This window comes from Cydia pomonella, chromosome 7 (genome assembly GCF_033807575.1).
Source record: "Cydia pomonella isolate Wapato2018A chromosome 7, ilCydPomo1, whole genome shotgun sequence".
NCBI lineage: Eukaryota > Metazoa > Arthropoda > Insecta > Lepidoptera > Tortricidae > Cydia > Cydia pomonella.
This window is the reverse complement of record NC_084709.1, coordinates 741,902-762,632: the sequence shown is the minus strand read 5'-3', so window position 1 is coordinate 762,632 and position 20,731 is coordinate 741,902. Positions and strand designations below refer to the sequence as shown.

Genomic DNA, 20,731 nt, shown 5'->3' with positions numbered 1-20,731 from the left:
AAAGTGGCTGTGACAGAATCGGACAGACAGACGGACATGACGAATCTATAAGGGTTCCGTTTTTTGCCATTTGGCTACGGAACCCTAAAAAACCTCTCAATACTACACTAATAACAGTAAAATCAGTTTGAATTATCGATATCTAAAATTAACTCCTCGCGTGACGCGTCATCACTAACTAAACGACCACGCTCGCGACAGCTATACCGGAATTTCGCCCGCTCTGTCATAAGCAGAGTGGCGCAGTGGAAGCGTGCTGGGCCCATAACCCAGAGGTCCGTGGATCGAAACCACGCTCTGCTATCTACTTTTTGCATTTTTATTTTTCATTTTTTACTTTTATTTTTAGGTAATTTTATAAGGCGATCAAAAATATTAAGGTTTTTTTAGACGGATATTTTTTTGTCGTTTTATTGCGTGACGTAGCGAAAAACAAAACCAAAACTTTATTTCATTTAACGTTGATGTTAACGTATATAAGATAATTTTTATAAAATATAAATATCTACTAAATGTTGTCATTTTTAAAAAAGAAATATTTTACTACCTACTAATACTAACTGATAATATTTTTCTATCCTTGTTATTACACGGTATTCTTTAATTTTTCGGTGCGTTACACAACCTAAACATGTTTCTCTCACTCGACTACGCATCAAAAAGGGGTTATATATGTAGTTATATTTTAAATTCACTACATATTCATTTACTAAGCGAATTCTCAATATAAAGATCATAAGTGCTTTGCGTCTTGTAGTGATTTAAGCCCTTTTGTACTTGACAGTTACGCACATCTTTTTGCCTCGTCTAAGATTAAAAATCCAGTTTAAGCAGATCCTATGATCTATAATGACTACCTATTATCATAGATCAAGTAATACTGGTTCAAAAATCCCTATAAGCGATAACAATAGGGTTAATCCTATTGCTGACCACACGCACGTGTTAGATGTAGAACGCTTAGTTCCAATATAAGTTGATCTTCATTCTAGAATATTTGTTACGGATATGGGGCTCTCGTTTATCTGGTTATTTGACAGTCCTTCTCTCGTCCAGAAGCTGACGTTCTAAGCAAATGATCACGTCCAGTATAAGAGCAACCACGAATTTAGTTGAAAATATTTGTAGTTTAGTATATGTACTTTGCAGCCATAAAATATTTGACCATTTTGACCGCTATTTAAGTAATATTTGATGATGACTGTACCTTCAGAATTTTTTGGGGGTTTACCGTATTTGTATTGTAGTAAGAGATCACGTAATACTGGTTTACGTAATATGCGATGTAGCCCTGGGCAGTATTTTGTAAAAGCCTTCATGGGATTCTGGTGATGTGATACATGCTGTGTTTGTGCAAAACAATCGTATGCTCGAATTGTTTGGGTTTTAAGCATGTTTTGACCTTTGATCTTTTATTTGGGGTTTAGAAAAAAATATTGTTCGTATAAAAAAAAACATTTGTGTCTTAAAAAATGCAATCAGCATCAAACGTAAAACACATTTAAGTAAAAGGTTTCTTCAGTACCCCTAGTGTAAATAAATTCGATTTCCAAACGTGACGTACGCGTTTGCGTTTAGTCTCATTTTGTATTGGATTTCGTAAGAGCGCGCCAAGCGGGACGTTTTGGAACCTCAAAATCCTATACAAAATGAGACTTAACGCAAACGCGCTCGTCACGTTATGATGTCGATCAAAGTTACACTAGGGGTACTGTAAACAATACGTTAAAAGTTAACGACTCAGGTACATACGTACATTTATTTATATCACTTTTTTCTTATATGAGTCTCAAGACTCTCAAGTACTCAAAAAATATATCCCGCCTGTAATTCTATCTATTCTAATTAGCTTTTGATTCTCTTTACTTTGCTATGTCTACAGCGAACGAATGTGTAATTCTCTGATGGCCATTATTGATATTATGTCACGGACAAAATATGACATGACTGAAACTTAGTTCGACTTGTTCGACCAGATATTAATTAGAAAGTTCGACTGCGTACCTAAGTACCAATGTGACTGCCATTCTAGTATTTGGTATATTAACGGTGTTTTTTATAACTTCGTTTACTTCAGTTAATTAAAAAAAAAAATATTTATGAATTTTTTTCATAAAAACTAATTAATAGCGTAGTTGTAACACGGATATTAAATTTAAATCCACTAAACAATTGAAAACTATGACATATCCGAGATTGTACTTGCGTTTAGTAGCAAATGTACAAACTCACTAATCAATATGTAAACAGGCCCTAAGGCAAGTGTACATGCTCGTGGGTACCTTATCAGATAAAAATAAATTATTCATTATCTCGCAAATGCAGTTAATTAGACTACCAGTTTCTTTAAGAAAGTTACTTAATGTAAGCTCAGGGATGCACCCTTGAAATTTACATTGAAATATGTTATTCTAACAGTTTTAGTCCTGTGTCGAAAGATGGCAGTAAATTTAGTTGACTAAACACTTTGACAATACGCTTCTATACTCATTTGTCTTTGGTTCCACTAAAATCTTCTTCTTTTTTGTCCAACCAATGTTCCCAGTTTATCTGGGGCCGGGTCTCCCTGTACATTTGCGCCAGAGACCTCTATTCTGGGTTGTCTGAGTGGTAAGGTTGTCCTGGGCCATCTCTTTCTTAATATTATTCCACCAAGTGGCGGGTGGCCTGCCTCTTCCCCTGGTCGAATTTGGTATGTTGAATACTTTCCACTTACACTTTCACACTAAAATAATAAGAAAAAAATAAATTAAATTTAAACCATTACTTGACAGTAACTTAAAAAATAGAATTAGCGCTACATTGACAGCCGTCACTTTTTCGCCACCTATAACGAAACTTCGTTAACCACCCCTCATATTATGTAAATGCCAATTTAAAACCACTTGTTATCTAGTTAGCTTCGAAAAATACCCCCACTAGCCTTAGGCTGTCAACTTGCTGTAAATAATCAATAGCCATCGACAAACGAAGCATTCGACTGTCAAATTCTAGTTTCGGCTGCAACAAAAGACCATTACCAACTTAACTTTCAATCACTAAACTCAAAAACATTCTAAACTGGTACTTATTCCTTTAAAAATACAGGCATACACATATTTCAATAACAGCAATGCGATATCTAAAATTACAAAATTAATTAACCGTTGCAAAAACCAATGCCAAACGAAAACCGTTTCTATAAACCCGTTAATAGGGTTTTCGTATAATTTAGCGAGTGGTAAAGTTAGGGTGGTTGCGATATGGTGGTGTAATGGGGGCTTGTTATGGTAATCGTGGCCGGAGGCTAAGGGTGCAGGAGGCCGTAGGCTCGTTAAAGGACACATGGTGTTAGAGGGCACTTGGTTGCAAGATGGCTAGATTTGGGGATTTCTCAATAGGTTTTCGATGATTAAGTTTCTCTTACCTATGAGTCTGTATGAGTAATACTTGGCTTGGGATAATGTCTATCAATGGGAATTAAAATTAAACTATAATAACAAATTTTACATGTCGCAAATCGTCGTCGGTCTCAATTGAATGTATTAAATTGTACCTACCGATAATCTTAGATTCTTTTATACCGGGTGCCCAGTAATTATTGGATAATCTTCTAATCACTGACAGGGCACCTGAGGGTGGTCCAGATAATGCACTTATAAGTCTAGTAAAAGTTTCCTGGCCGCGTAGCCAACGTTACAATCGTTAACGCTCCGTAGCGTAGCGTAGCCATCTTTCTCTATCACTCTTCCATATTAGTGCGACTGTGACAGTTGCGTTTCATTCGCCACGGAGCATGAACAATAGGCACGTAGGCTACGTGGGCTGGTATTAGCTATTAAAAAATTCAAAAAAGTTTGATTATATCGAAAACCATGAAACTTTTACTAGACCTATAGTGCATTATCTGGACCAGCCTTAGGTGCCCTGTCGGTGGTTAGAAGGTTATCCACTAATTACTGGGCACCCTGTATGTAAAGATGTACATGGATGCACATGTATTTACAAAATCCTTTGAATTTATTTAATAAAAAATAGCAACATCTAAATACAAGATACCTAAATATCTGTAAGCTATGCGTCAGCATATACATAAATCGGAACAATGATATTTGGTAGAGATGTAACTAATTTTTATGAAATTTATTTCGCTGACCGAAACGTATGTAAATTTTAAATAAGGCTATTGGAGCACTCCACTCCACCATAGTGTCGCTTACCTAATGTTACATGCTTTTAGTATGTATAGATCGTGTCATTCACGAAGATGCGAGCCTTGACTAGTAATGTCATATTACAAATCTACACGTTGTCGTGAGTGACACGAACTATTCAGGATGTTATTTAGTCACCTGCAATAATACTTAATAAGTTTTACTATGGGACCGATCCCGATATCGCGAAAAAAATATTGTCTATTTCATACATTTTGGTTGTCTGACCTTGACATTTTCTATGGGAGAGTAAATTATTTTTTCGCTAAAAGTTGTTCAATATATATTATAACTATATATTCAGCCCGTAAATTATTGCAGGTGACTAAATAAACAACCTGTATGTATTTTTGTACCATAATTGCGTTACCTAAGCGATACCAAAGATTCATTGATCGTGTGAGATTTTTTTTTTTTAATTTGACAGCTAAAGGAAATGAACGGCTCCGTACATTATCCGGTAACTCTGTAGGGCTAAGATGGTCGGCTCTTTATCATTTGTCACCATGCCTGTCACGTTCTAACAAGTATGTGAACATGCATATTTGTTCCTGAGTCATGGGTGTTTTCTATGTATTTAAGTATTTATACATATATATATATTATATCGTTGTCTAAGTACCCTCAACACAAGCCTTATTGGGCTTATTGTAGGACTTAGTCAATTTGTGTAATAATGTCCTATAATATTTATTTATTTATGTAAGTACAAAGGTGACAGGCATAGTGACAAGCGATAAAATTGGAACCATGCTGCCACTGCTGGTTATCAAAAGTTGACGGTTGGGAATCTAGTGGCCAAAAAACACAAGGCGCAGTACAGCGCCTCCTGTCAATCTAGGGGTTACATTTCTTAGACTTTACCTATCTGTTTTAATTAATAACTCTTTGGCAATACTCTGGCAATACTTAATGTACTCGCCTATTTAATTTAAACGACTTACTCAGCAAGATTTGAAACCCAATGAAAAATAACTTACCCGCTTTCCCCCCCAGTGCCGACTAGTTAATATCTATCTGTAGGTATTTAATCCGAAGGGTTCAACCCGTTCGCATTCGCCATGGCCGTTAGCGGGTTTATTAATTAAGGGTTATTTACAGGGTGTAGTGATGAAGGAAAAATTAGCTGACTTGCTTGGTTGGTCGGTTTAAGTAACAGATTGATCCACAAGTGGATTTGAATGGGTTACATAATTAAGTACAAAATTGGTGGGGTTAATGATTAGAAATTGAAAATACTAAATGCAAACCTTAAAAGCGTGAAAGGAAAATAGGTATAGGCACCCGCGCTGGTAAGTATGGCCATCTCATGAGAAGACCAGATGAGCCCATGACAAAAAGTGCGTTAAGCCTCATATCGGGACCATATCCTCGAGCAGAGCTACATGGATGCCAGTTATTAAAAAAGACTTCTCCAGTAACAGTTTAGACACAGTTACGACCTTGGAAGATATTACGACCCAGAAACGATATCTCTGGAGAAAGGGGATTAGGAGAGCCGACCCCAATTAGAGATGGGACAAGGCCGGTAGGTACAAAAAATACATAGTCTCACAAGTAGGTACCATAATATGGGCTAAAACACGAGCTTTTCGTGGCTCCAGTACCATCGATATGCTTATAGTAGTAATAATAAATAGAGAAAGTATTACCCCCTTATTCATAACCGTCTACTAAAGTTGACAAGCCGCTAATAATCGTTTGTCCTTTTCCGACGTATTGGTATGATGGAAAGGGACAAAAAATGATTAGTATAAGGGGGTCATGATCATATGATCAATTAGTAAAATGAGTATTTCATTAGGAATATGAATCCCTTGTGATGTAGACTTATCTGTCTTATTAAAATTGCCAGCGTACATGCTTCATGGCAATTATTCTCCATATTTTAAAATAAGTAAATCGCAAAAAAATACATGCTATTGTTATATTAAAACTACAACGCACGAAATCCTATTGTGTTGAACCGACATATCAAATTTAAATATGTAGAACATGCAAATATGTAAGTTATGGAAAATACTTTTCTTTATTTATAAGTTTTATTTCAGTTGAGAGTTTAGAACAACGTTTAATTAATAACGCTTGATAACGTCAAGCGTTATAATTAATATAGAAATATAGATGTGCGTAAAATGGGACGCACACGTACAGAACATTCCGCGCGCCGCCCTTGTGAGGTCATATACTCTATGAAATTCCTGACTGACTATTAAAATTTCTTTATTAAAACTTGTTGAGTTGGGTAACTGGAGTACCAAGATGCCAAAAACTTGCAGAAACTAGTCCTCAGGCAAAAAGTCCACTTAGGACCGTAAACGCAAAATTTTAGTTTTTTATATTGAATTTGTACACGTTTAGGTAAATCAAGGGGCATGAAGAAATTCAGATGGAAACTACTGTATTTTCAAGGGTAGACTCTGACCAAAACCTTAAAAAGATCAAACGTGGTTTGATAGAAAAAAAGATCACGCAAACATGCAATCACACCACGGTTTCTAGGAAAGAAGTTGGAGAAGAATATTATTTATAAAAAATCCTTCTTAAGAATTCCCCAAGTAGAATTCGATTCTTAACGTTCAACCTTTCTGTTATGCCTAACGGCCCGATTCGAACAATGTTTATAAGATATCACATCGATATGATACCGATTTCTTCAATCAAATACGTCACTTTTAACACTGACAGGCCAGTCGGTTTGATATCTTTCATCATTCTTATAAGCGAATCGGGTCATAGTTCCTTTGAATTTGCAATTGCCCGGATTATTCTTTAGTCATCGGGAACCACAAGCCTAAAAAAGTCATATTTATTTACAATAAATGAAAAAGTCTGTTTAGTAAGGTTGTATTTTTTAACTCATTTAATCCACCCAAACATACTTCCCTAAGTATAGTCGTAACAAAGTTTCAAAATTACGGCAAGCAATTAAAACTACGTCTTATAAATATACTAAGATATAAAAAAGAAATAAAAATGTTTCAGTTTTGTTTACTTACAAAATGGCAGCACGCGACGCTATATGCGTCCCTTTCTGTTTGACAGATCGGTCACGTGCCACGTTGGCACGCCACTCCTCACTCATCCGCCGTATTTAAAACACGCCATCGTAAACAACGTAGTCGTTCCATTTCTAAAAACAGTTCATTTGTTTCGTAGCATTCCATTTTTGAAAAGTCACCGTTTGCTTTCGATGACATTTTTGCTTGTCCCTTTAATTATTTTGCGAGGTTAGTGCGTTTTTACAACTTTGTCGTTTTTTAAAACAAAGAGCTTGTTACGTTGCATTTCATATTGGGGAAATGTTTTTACACGCTTTTGAAACACTTTATTCGCCATTCGTGCAAAAGCAGATTGGTTGAAAGACGTAGTTAACCGAACTGATTCCATTTTGAAAAGTAACCGTTTCGTTCGCCGTCAATTTTGTTTGCTGTGAGTTTTTAATGTTTTTAACCAACTTTTCATCACTTTTTCGCGATTCGCAGTAGAAAAGCAGCGAATTGGCTGAAAGACGTAGCCGCACTGAACGTTTTACTCTCGCGTTCAACTAAATTTTCAATTCAAACAGGGTCTTTATAAGGGTAGTGACGCAGTACAAAATTTACATATTGACGTAATAAAGCAGGCGGGTGTCTGCTTTGGATTCGGGACGCGTCCTCGGTATGGATTTTTTGCGTGGCTTTGGATTAAGTAGCGATCGCGGTCGATATAATCTGTACGAATTTTGGGTTTATTAGGATGTTGCGTAGCTGTCGCATAATAATGCTGAATTGTGCGAAATTTTGACACATATTTGATACCATAGTTCAACTGCAAAAACTAGCATTCTACTCATAATTACTGCTGACGATGCAGCCATGATTACCTAGAAATTCTAAGAGATAGAGAGATTCTAATTTGACCTAATCTGAAAATAAACCCAAAATCGTGCTTTGTAATTGCACTCCCTTTTGAGCAATGTTATTGTCTAATATGTCATGATTTATTTATGTTTACATTTAAGATAGCAGTTAAATAATAATTATACCGTGACAACATTATTATGTTACCCCGATTAATACAGGGGTAGTTGGAAAAATAACATTATACTGAACACGATTTAACATTATGTCCAAAACACGGTAGTTTTAGCAGGTGGTGGGGACACGGTAAATGTTGGACAGGCTCGCTCACTTGGGTTGAGGCTGTCAAAGAGGAAGCATCGTAATGAACTGGTTAGGTCAGAGTACCTGCAAGTATCCCGATTGCTGTAGTAGTAATAGTTTAGGGTAACCATGCAATAAGAAGCACTATAAATCAGAAGTGTTAACGTACCACTAACCCACATTGGGATTTCGAGATTTATTTTGATTCCTAAGTTTTATGAAACGTAAGTTATAGAAATAAAAAGTATTTTGTTTCATGAGTTTAGGACGATTTACATGCTTCAGATATATGTTTTTGGCGACTGCTTGTAAGTAACTATTATATGTATTAGCAATTTAAAAAAATGCATGATGAAGTTGCAGGTAGCTTTAAAACTCGTGAGTAAAAATAGTCATTAAGAAGTATATCTTACCACTTCTTTGCAAGCAACTGAAAACAATAAATTGGCTGGTAGTTTATTGTGATAGATAATGAATTTATGATAATTTAGACAGATAATATTAAATGATTGTTGTAAATCATATGATGGCCCAAGAAAGTTAATTAAATATATATTATGATAATAAAAGTTCCTTTAAGACATCAGTATATGAGGCATCATGACCAGAAATAAATTAATTTTGTCATTTTCACACATGGAGTAGGTTATGCTTTCCTATATATTTTTTTCTTTGATAAGAATTTTTAAAAGCATTTATGTATTTCATTGTTGTACACGTCATGATTTATGTTAAATGCAGCATTTTAGTTAAATCTATACGAAATCAGTGAATTGGTAGTAGTAAAATAGAATACCTCGTTGGACAGCACTAAAATGCGAAATAATAAGTACCTATTTATAGACATATTTTTGTCGAAATAAATACCTACGTTTAATGGTGGCAGTGACAGTGTTATACAGGTGACAGTGTTACACATGTTATCTGTAAATTTGACTCCAATTTAGCTAAAATTGTATGAGACTCATAGTTTATTTATGCTAATGAAAGCCTTACAGTTGAAAGCGGGCTAGCATAAAAATATAAGTAAATACAGATACTTATTTAAAGTAAGCTAGTGTACAACAACGTAAACAAGCGTTTTGTGTAGTATATACTTATGTAGTTTTAATAACATGAGTAATATTAAGAGGGTAATATTAAGAGTTTGGACGTGAAAGATGAGATAAATAGAATAGCAGATTCATAATGTGAGCGTACATTATGGTAAATTTACATGAGCGTATGTAAATTAGATGATAGTACTTCATAATGAGAGCGTACATTACGGTAAATTTACATGAGCGTATGTAAATTAGATGATAGTACTTCATAATGAGAGCGTACATTACGGTAAATTTACATGAGCGTATGTAAATTGGATGATGATAGTTTTTCATAATGTGAGCGTACATTATGGTAAATTTACATGAGCGTATGTAAATTGGATGATGATAGTTTTTCATAATGTGAGCGTACATTATGTAAATTTACTTGAGTGTAAGTAAATTAGATGATGATAGTTCTTCATAATGTGAGCGTACATTATGGTAAATTTACATGAGCGTATGTAAATTAGAAGATGATAGTTTGACATAACGTTCTGACGTTGCATTATCTTATACCTTTGAACGAGAAATTCTTGTATATATATATAGTTTTCTGTGGTCTCGGAAACGGCTCTGGCGATTTCGCTGAAATTTGGTATATGGGGGTTTTTGGGGGTGTACAGTCGGTCTAGATTAGTCTTGTGTTTGGGAAGGCGCGTGTTTTCGAGTTTTCATGCGTTTTTCTTTCGACGCAGAATGTGGTCGCTGATTTCGTGTTGCTGGCCACTGTCCGTCTGGTCCGGCGGGTTGCGACGCGGACGGCTAGAAACGAGTGTTACGGGTTAGAATCTCGCCCGGTGACTAACCTTTGTTTTTTTTTATATGTTCAAGTTTATATATAATTTTTAATTTTTATTGTTTTGGACAGGTTTGGTTTGGTAAAAAAATGAGCTATGTAATAAGAGAAATTGGCAATAGATGGCGTTACTCTGTGACAAGTGCTGTAAGGTTGAATTCGATTGTAAATAATAATAATTGTCAGTTCACATTTTACTTTTTAAGTTTATGTAGATTTTCACCTATTATACGCCACCATATTGCAATGGATAGTTGTAGCCGAGCGGAGCTCGGTCGCCCAGGTACTAGTAATTTTAAATGAGCGTATCTAAGAGATCTTAATGAAACATAAAGAGATTTGTTATGGGCTAGAAGCCTGAAATAGACAATCCTTTTTTTTATTATTATTAATGAGATAATTTAATTGGGTTAAATGACTATACTTATGTATAATGTGACAATGGATTTTGACAGTGTGTAAATTTAAATGCATTGATTCTAAATCACTTATTTAGTATTAAACGACAATATAGAACTTGGAAAGAAGTTATGATAATTAAACTCATGCAGAGTCTGTGTAAAATTGCTGGTCAATCATATGGTCTACTAGTATGATTTAAAGTTACGCAGGTACACGATATATAATAACAATGTGAGAGAGCATTATGGTAGCTTAACATAAGCGAAGGTAACTTAAGAGAAATTAACTCAAGTTTTTGTATGACAATAATAAATAATATATTTATTAGCATGAGAGCGAGTATTGAGAGTTTGTTGTATACAGAACTATTCAGTGTCAGTGCCAGATGATAGTTTTGTGAAAGACAACAAAGAGCGAAAGAAATATAATTTATAACGAATTTGTTTGTTTCACTGATGAAAATATTTTATCACGTCAGCAGCTCGAACAAGGGTAATTTGCTGCTTAAAAACAGTGAGCAAAATCACATTTTGCTCACCGAGTGAGACAAAATAACATTCAAGTGACCTTTAGAGTCGAATGTCATTTCAACGAGCGGGGCCTAATACAAGTTCGGAATATTTGAACAAAAAAAGTGCATACGTAATTCAACGGTATATTGACGGTTTATAATAGACCCCCAAAATAAGTCAGACCGCATCGTTCCAAAACACCCTACGAGTCTTCATTCGTAATAATTAATTAATGAAATAAAAGTTTAAAATTTAATAAAAACACCATATTTTACGTATTTTATTATACAATCAAAACAAGCACTCGAAGAAATATCAAACTTTGCTATCTTGTTGTACAAATAACTATTGTTCAATCAAGTTATTTAACTTTTGTTGGACGTGAGAGTGCGTCTAAAATTTGATTATCGATTGACGTGAGCATGCGTCATGGAAGTAGGAAATTTTTTGACGTGAGAGTTCGTCTGAAATATGATTTGTGCTTGACGTGAGTGTGCGTCAAGGAAGTTGAAAATTATTTGACGAGAGAGTGCGTCTTAAATTTGATTTTTATTTGATGTGAGCGTGCGTTTTAAATTTGATTTTTGTTTATCGTGAGAGCACGTCAAGGAAATTGTTTTTTATTTGACATGAGCATACGTCAAGGTAGTTAGAAGTTATTTGACGTGAGAGTACATCTGAAATTTGATTTTTGTGTGAAGTGAGCGTGCGTCAAGGATAGTAAACATTAAAGTACGTGAGAGTACATCTTAATATTTTATTTTTGTTTGACGTGAGGGTTCGTCACGGATGTTGAGAATTAGATGAAATTGTTTGTTTTTTGACGGAAGTGTACACATTGAAAATGCGAATTATAAAATGCGAATGTGCGAATGGTGAATTCTGTATGACTAGTTGCTAAAGATTTGACTATGGTGGTCGCGAGAACGCGACGGATGTTTTTTTTTTAGTCCAAATAAGATGACTAATCTTTTCTTTGATTGTTCATAAATTATATTCTAACGTGACATTGCAAGTAATATTTACAGTATTTAGTACGATGACGAGAATGCAACTGGTTATTGATGGAATGATAATAAAAAAAAGTAATTTGTAGCTTATATTGATTTTTAATTCCAACAAGCATACGTATGTATTGATTAAACGGAGATACAGAATCACAATAGTGACTTGTGAGAGCTGTAAGTGAAATATGAAAAAAACGGAACGTTTGTAGCGAACGTTCGTTCTCTTGAAATGGTTCATATATTTTTTTATTTTATATATGGTTGAAATTAAAATAACCCTGAGCATACGCCTCAAATTTTGGAGAGATAAATCAAACGAAGGATGAATTAGTGAAATTACACTCTTATGAAGATAAGAATTATAGATTTTTATCGACGCTGGCAGTTTCACGACTGTCGTGTGTGGAGATATACTTACGCGATTTTTTTAGATATAGAATTTACAGTGGCCTTGTGAGAAGAGAATATAAAGTATAAGTGGGTAAAATGTAAGACAGCGTCTTGATTACAAGTTAGATCGAAATTAAGTTTGATCTCCGTTAAATTCTATAATACAGAGTATCAAATATTTTATTTTATGAAATGAAGTAAAAAAAAAAGTATAACAAAACCTAATGGTTTACATCTACCTAATGATAGATGGTAAAATGAAAAGAGAGATAAGTTATACATAGAAAACATATTCTATGTGTGTGAGCATTGTCCGATTGAAATGGTTAATACTATTAATAGATGCTAAAATGAAAAGAGAGACAAGTTGTACATAGAGAACAGATACTGTATGTCTGTGACTATTGTTCGATTGAAATGTGTGTTACAATTAATATTTTTTACAAAAAAAAATTGTTAGAATTTGGGGAAGTTTTTCTCTTTTTCTAGGAAAAACAGTTGTTTGAATTTCGGGTGTTGAGCCAGATGAAGAACGTAATTGAACATGAATGCGTTAAGCAGGAAATTGAAAAGTACCGAGGTACTTAGGTAGGTAAGCAGAAGCCGGTATACTAGAGAAAAAGATATTGAAAGTTTATACGAGATTGATAAATATAACAGAAATTAATTGTCATTTGACGGGATAAAGAGACTTATAATGGATAGACCAGAGCAGTGTGAGTAATCTTTTTGAGAGGTGGACAAAATGCATAGTTAAAATAGAATAGAAATATTTTATTGACAAACTGTGTACAGGTGATGTCATTACAGACTAAAGTATCAAGTTACCCAGTTTGAACATGAAATTAACTACAAGCTAGTAGTATTTTCATAAATGAATTCTGGGTTTTCTTAATGCAACCAATAATTAAGACACGAAACAGTATTGCAAAAGTTTGCTGTAGTTTGTTAGCTTACTTATAGTAGAACAATTCGTGATCTCTTGTGAGTCGATAGTGAAATGAGAAACAGAAACGTAAATCATTATTATTTTAGTTTGGGTCATTACCCAAACAGTTAAAAAAAGAGAGGCGACAAGATAGAGGTATAATAGAAGATTTGAAAATATGATGCCTGAAAAAATTTAACGCATATGTTCGAACAATAGGATAACTAATAAATAAGTGTTGAACGTAGTAAAAGAAAGGAATTATTAAAATTATTGAAAAAAGACAAAAACAATAGAGCAGAGAGATTGGGTATGTTATAACATACAGCTGTTTCTTTATAATTGATATCGAGAGGAATATGGAACAAAATAGGAGTATAGAAAGATGATTGTATCCTATCAAATACTTAAAAGACATGACACGATTGACTGATTCGAGTTAGCTGATGATCAGGAGTTTATCAAATGAAGTGGATGCTAATAAACCTATCCATGTTTAGTTGAGCTTTTGTAAATATTATAGTATACACGTCGCTTTATCGATGTAAAAATAAACTTTTGTTCAATTTAATCCACTCAGAACAACATAGTTGACTAAATGACTACTTATACGCAGTCTTGAGGAAAGATACATGTGTTAGAGTTGTAGCTCCTTTTTAGTATCCAACAAGCTAAATATGATAGTATTAAAAATAGTAAAATGAAATTGTGATAACATTTGACATCTTATATTGGCTATGGATGTTTAGTGTTTTTGACTGAATTTTTGAGTCGCAAACTCTTGTGACAGCGAGTTCGTGAAATTGATTAAACTTTTGGGATAATTAACTCGATGTTGTTGATGATCAGTATTAGAAGAAATATCTTTATATATATATGTGAAATTTTAAATAATTGTTAATTATTTTCATGTTTCGATAGATTAGACGATATTCATATTGCATTTTGAGACATTGTACAGATATTAGACAATAGAGACATTGTTGTATGAGTATATTTTATGCACACGAAGTTCTAACTATCATAATTTTGAAGTAACTTTAATTATTATTCGAATAAAAAGGTGTTAAATGTATAGAAATGCATTAAATAAGAGATCAGAGGTAATTATCATGGATTAAAAGAGATATTCCGTTAAATAAAACTAATTATTATTAATAAAACTAATGAATGCAGATGGACGCATAATGTTGAAGTGATAAGTGCTAACAAATAAATAGTAACAGGATAGTGCCTATATAAGCATATGTATACCTACCTATGGAGATTACCAAAATACCAAATGTTATAGTATAATAAATATGTTTTACTGTACGACTTAAATATAGAACAAATATAGTATAAAGTAGACTTCAGACAGTACAAGAGTATCTCAGGTAAACAGATTTTGAGTAGTCGAGATTGTAAAGTAAACAACAGATCGGACATATTGCAAACGATTTGTTGTATCCATGGGATTTGTGACAAAGGCTAACAAGTGAAAAAAAGTAGGCACTTGAGTGTAGATGATGATAATTGCCCTAAATATAGATTACGTAGGGAAACAGGGCAGATAAAGGAACAATTATTCAGAAAGATCAATAGAGAGACGAATCTTTTGTTTGCAGATTGAATGGTGATTATCTAGAATTGGTTGGAAGTTATATTTACATAACTAACGTTTGAAACTTAGCAAACGCGGTGTTCAGTTCGAACGATTCAATATAATTTGTACTTGTAGTACCTATGGGAGTATGCGTTGTAACAGCATCAGTTAGTAGCGATGTTAAAGTTAGATAATTACGACGGGACAGATAAGATAATTGAGTTGAACGCAAATGTACATGGTCATATTTCGCAAGTTGAATGTATAAAAATATGATACAGATATCCAGAAAACGTTTTAAACTGCTACGTAGTTCCTGAAATTCAAAAGTGGAAGTAGTAAAAAACGATGTATAATTAAAAAAAAAAAAACGAATGAAAAAGAGATGTGTGAGAAAAGAGTGCATAGACGATAGAGATTTGACGTATCTGTAGAGTTATTAGTAGCGTTACAAGGTAAATACGCAATAAATTGTATGTAATAAGCTTAATGAGGATAGTTAGTTAATATAGTATTTACCTGACGATAATAACAAGTAACGCCCAAATAAGCTATAGATATAGGTTTGACAGAACAGTTATTTATTTAATCTTTATTGCACAAAACGCCGTGTGCCTGCTACACTGCCACATCTCAAAAAACCGTTTTTTCGAGAAATCGCGTCTCAAAGTTGTGAGAGTATAGTTCAGGGTGTTTAATAGGATCTTACTCCTTTAGTTTTAGGTCTATGAATTTAAAATTTAGCTTTTTTTACTCGGAATGATATAACCCTCCTTATGACTACGCCACTTTTAAAAGAAAATGTATATTTTTTAAGACACAAGGCCCGAAAGACAGGTATTTAGAGTTGTGGCCGTATTGCAGAAACGTTTTTTAAAGATTTTGGGATGCGGCCAAATTTAAACACAAAATTATTGGATAAAGGTTACCATGCAAATATAAATAAAAACACCAAAATAGTTAAAATCCCTTTATTTTATCAACTTTGATAGGAACAAGATCACTGTACGCGATAATATGTGTAACTAGCTTACGAGTATAATCAGCAACATTATACCATGGCATTACCAAATAATATTAATTGTTTAAAAGGTTCTTTATAAAATGTGAACAAATAAAACTTTATAACTTCTTTTTTAAAACATTCAAAATAATAAAAAGTATTTAGAATACCTACTATATTATAAAATAAGAAATCAAAACACAATACAGTTCCTTGCTAATTTGTGAAATCAACATCTTTAAGAACATTGCAGGGAATTTATTTATTATAATGTATTCAGTAAGTTAATTCTTACAAGTAGATAACTTCTTATAAGTAATCAGTTCAAGAAATAACGAATATCACAATGTATTTCAACTTAGCACTAATAAAAAAAGCGTTGTTATACAAAATATTTTGTTTTCGTTACTTTAGTAGAATCAACGTATGTAATAATCAGTCTTCTTTAAGTAGACTTACAAAATACAAAGGTAGTAAATTGCTGTATATTTTCCTTTAAAAGGCCAATACACAATACACATGAATAACACGTAACTACTGGACACTAAACTTAATCATAGGTAATCAGTTCAAGAAATAACGAATGTCACAATGTATCACAACTTAGCACTAATAAAAAAAGCGTTGTTATACAAAATATTTTTTTTTCGTTACTTTAGTAGAAGCAACTTATGTAATAATCAGTCTGTAATAGTTCATCAATGCGTTGTGTATATTGCGAGTGACTTTCGGAATAATTAAAATCGCTTATAGGAAGTTGGTGGTGAATCTTGTAGGGCTCGAGCAGCGTCCAATAATAGTCTTCCACGTCCTTTGAACATGTCTTTCATTAGGTCATAATCAAGATAGGAAAAACTTCTGTTTTCTGGTGAATCCTTCGCTTTTGACAAAGGTGTCACACGAGAGATACTGTCCGAGGTGGCATTACGTGTGTTAGCAGATCTACTCGTAGTCCTCGAAATTTTAGATCTAAGACTAGCAAGCATATAAAACATAGCTATATCTAGTTTCTATCATTCTTCATAAAAGCATTTTAATTGAAATAAATAGCTAGGACACACACCGAAAAAAACACTAAACACAGTCATTACCACGAAAACGTCTTTACCATTATCAAATAAGTAAATAGTAAAATGTAAACATATCAAAGTAACGACTTTCCACGTGATTTAATTTTTGGCGCCAAAGTCCCCAAAATAAAAGCAGTTATTATAATATTTAACAAAATTCCAATATTATGACACCATCCCGAACACAGTTAGTAATTTACCTCACACAATAAAATCCGTTGCATATTATTGGCAGTAAAGCGTGCTATAGAATTAGACACACATAATATTATATACAATAAAATGTTAGTTAAATACATACACACTCTTCGAAAACATGCTCAATGCTTATCTTTCTTCAGACGGGTAAAAATATGAATTAGGCTCACGACCCTCACTGATGAGCCATATTGAACCGCACTTGTAAGAAAACAAAGTTGAGATTTGCTTAATCATTTTGTTGCGTTGTGGTAGTTTTGGTGGCGAGCTGGTAATTTTGTAATAATAAGTGTAATACTTACTGCTGTGACACAACCAATTGCCGTTTGTTTCTTTTATATTTGTGTGATTCATCGTAATTATCACTAAACTAATTATTATTTTCTAGGACGCAACTCAAAAGCTTCAGTTATAACGTGTGCTATATAGCCACAACTCAAAAGGGCCGTCAGGTTCACGTGCGAACGCCGCGGGAGCAGGCAAGTGGCTGTATTGCAGGGAATCTTCTGTCAATTTATGGTCAAATCCATAAGGCCACTTGTGAGAAAAAGGCTCTTAAAGACCTTTTCTGCTATGGCTCTCGAAATAAGGTCGTAAATTGAACAATTTTGAATACGAATCTGCAATAATCCAGAAAATTAAAATTTTTGAATTGTGGCCGTATAGCAGGCACACGGCGAAAAGAAAACCTTATTTATTAAAAGGCGGACTTAATGCCATGAGGCACATTTGGGGTTATTGTCCTTTTAGTAAAGATATATCTGTTATGGTTTGCTAATTATCATAATTTATATTGTTTACAAAAGTAATACAAGATATTGGAAGAAAAAAAAGCTCGTAGAGGTTTAAGGCAAGATAATATTAATAAAAATGTGAACTTCGATCAATGACATGAACAATATATTATGGCATAGATGTAGTCCTAGAAAAAAATATATATATAAAGAAAAAAATGGATTTTATTGGATATGACAATAATTTGATTTGGTAGTTTCAATCATTGTTTAAATTAAATGAACTTGAGTTTTTAGTATTGACACTTGTCATTTTACATTGATGTCAAAGGCGTATCTAGCAGTGCTTTAGTCACCTTAAAAGCAGTATACGGGAATCTTATGTTAATGTATAAATACAACCAATTATTGAAACTGAAACTTTTGCAAAATGTTTGGCATCCTTTGAAATTTCAAGACACAAAATTTAATTACCTCAAGGACACTTTAGTATCACCCCTAGCAGAGTTGTATAATAGCCTCTGAAAGCGATGTTATTCAAGGTGGCATTTGAATAAAGAAATTGTCGTGTGTTATTATCATACGAACACCCATTAAAAATGAGTAGTATTATTAACAATCAGAGCAACCTTTTAAATAAAAAAGTACAAAAACTTGAACATTGTTATAGGTATTGTTACCTATAACAATCCAATTATACAAGTTTGACACTTCACGTGCAGATATGGATCCAGAGACATAATATTGTAAATGTGTAAAATTTCAACTGAACTTAATAGTTTTGAGCTGAACACAGGACTAGTGACTATAAAGATTGTCACGTCGACTTCAGAGTTAAAGCCATTTAGGGGTTAAATATTATCTCTAACCTGTTGCTACGTTACGTAACGATTAATACATGAATGGAGTAAGATGAAGTCTACATTAACGCAATGTAGTATAATACAATATTGGGTCAAGAAAGGTTTGATTGTTAAATGTAGAACTGAAACAGATAGTGCTGAAGTCGAACCACTTTTGCCTGTAAAACAACGGGTATTGAATTAAATCAAAGACAAGTTTTAACGGACAGAAGTAATGTTTGGTTTTTTGAGAAAACAAAACAAACTTTATACATAATAAAAACTGAGCTTTGTCTTTTTTTTTTTAGTTATACGAAATTAACAACAGGTATTAAGATTTTTCATTAACGTAGCAAAATGCTAATGTCACGGCATAGTAGTAAGTTATATGAACAAGGGGAAACAGAAGACCGAATGTCATGATATTATTTTCATGTATCTCATTATAATTTTATTTAATACATTTCCTGATTATGTAAATGTATCAATTGTGATAAGTTAAGTTTCAATTTACTTCATTAGAAACTGTTTTGACGCTTTAAATAATTTTTCACGGTTGGTGTAAGATTTAAATCGATCTAGCTTTTAGTGAGAAGGTTCGTGCGCCGGAGTCATGCACGAAGTTGGATGGCCGAATGTCATGATTTATTTATGTTTACATTTAAGATAGCAGTTAAATAATAATTATACCGTGACAACATTATTATGTTACCCCGATTAATACAGGGGTAGTTGGAAAAATAACATTATACTGAACACGATTTAACATTATGTCCAAAACACGGTAGTTTTAGCAGGTGGTGGGGACACGGTAAATGTTGGACAGGCTCGCTCACTTGGGTTGAGGCTGTCAAAGAGGAAGCATCGTAATGAACTGGTTAGGTCAGAGTACCTGCAAGTATCCCGATTGCTGTAGTAGTAATAGTTTAGGGTAACCATGCAATAAGAAGCACTATAAATACATATTATTTTTTCTTTTCTTTTGCTCTGAATTTGGGTCGTTGTTGTTTTTTAGAAGTGTGCAAAATTATGATACGTTTCTTTCCCAGTACGTTTTTCTTCTTTTATATCGTATAAGCAATTATAATTTGATACTAAGTGGATTTGTTGTATAATTTTTATTCAGTACCCCTAGTGTAAATAAATTCGATTTCGAAACGTGACGTACGCGTTTGCGTTTAGTCTCATTTTGTATTGGATTTAGGACTCAAAATCCTATACAAAATGAGACTTAACGCAAACGCGTTCGTCACGTTATGATGTCGATCAAATTTACACTAGGGGTACTGATATTTAATTCCCCGTTCTATAAATCACGATACTTTTACCTAAATCGTTAACTCAAAGTACCCTCCAGAAATACTATAAAAGTTTATATACCAAGATAAGTTGTCACCGACTTTGGCAGCCTAGACAGTGCAAGTGTTATTTTAAACATCAAACTTCTATGAAATTATGACTCTTACTTAACACAATTTAGCTTGGTCGGACTCTACGTAAATCATGTTTTGTTTAAATACAAATATATTTTACTTTCCTCGTAGTCAAAATTATAAGTATAACTTAGATGAATGGCACAATTTCACAATGAGTGCCTTTTATCCCTTGGTTATGAAATGAAAATCTTTATTTTTAGGCAATGTGCCTATAGATAAATAGCATACATGTTATAAAATGTACCTATATCTTAAAAACTAAAACATGTATGCATTTCGCAACCCCGCTATGTCAGGGAGCCGGCCGCGGAATCGCTGACACTTGACTTGGTTATGAATCTACTATTTCCATTCTTGAAGAGTGCAGGTGGCCTAGCAGTAAGGTGACGATTACCAAAGGAG

General features: G+C 33.5%; 1 non-coding gene across 1 annotated transcript; it reads left to right on the top strand.

Moving 5' to 3' along the window:
* Nucleotides 1-231: 231 nt before the first annotated feature.
* Trnam-cau (transfer RNA methionine (anticodon CAU)) lies at nucleotides 232-303 on the top strand. The gene has a single exon. It is a non-coding gene; the product is annotated as a tRNA-Met (tRNA).
* Nucleotides 304-20,731: the final 20,428 nt, after the last annotated feature.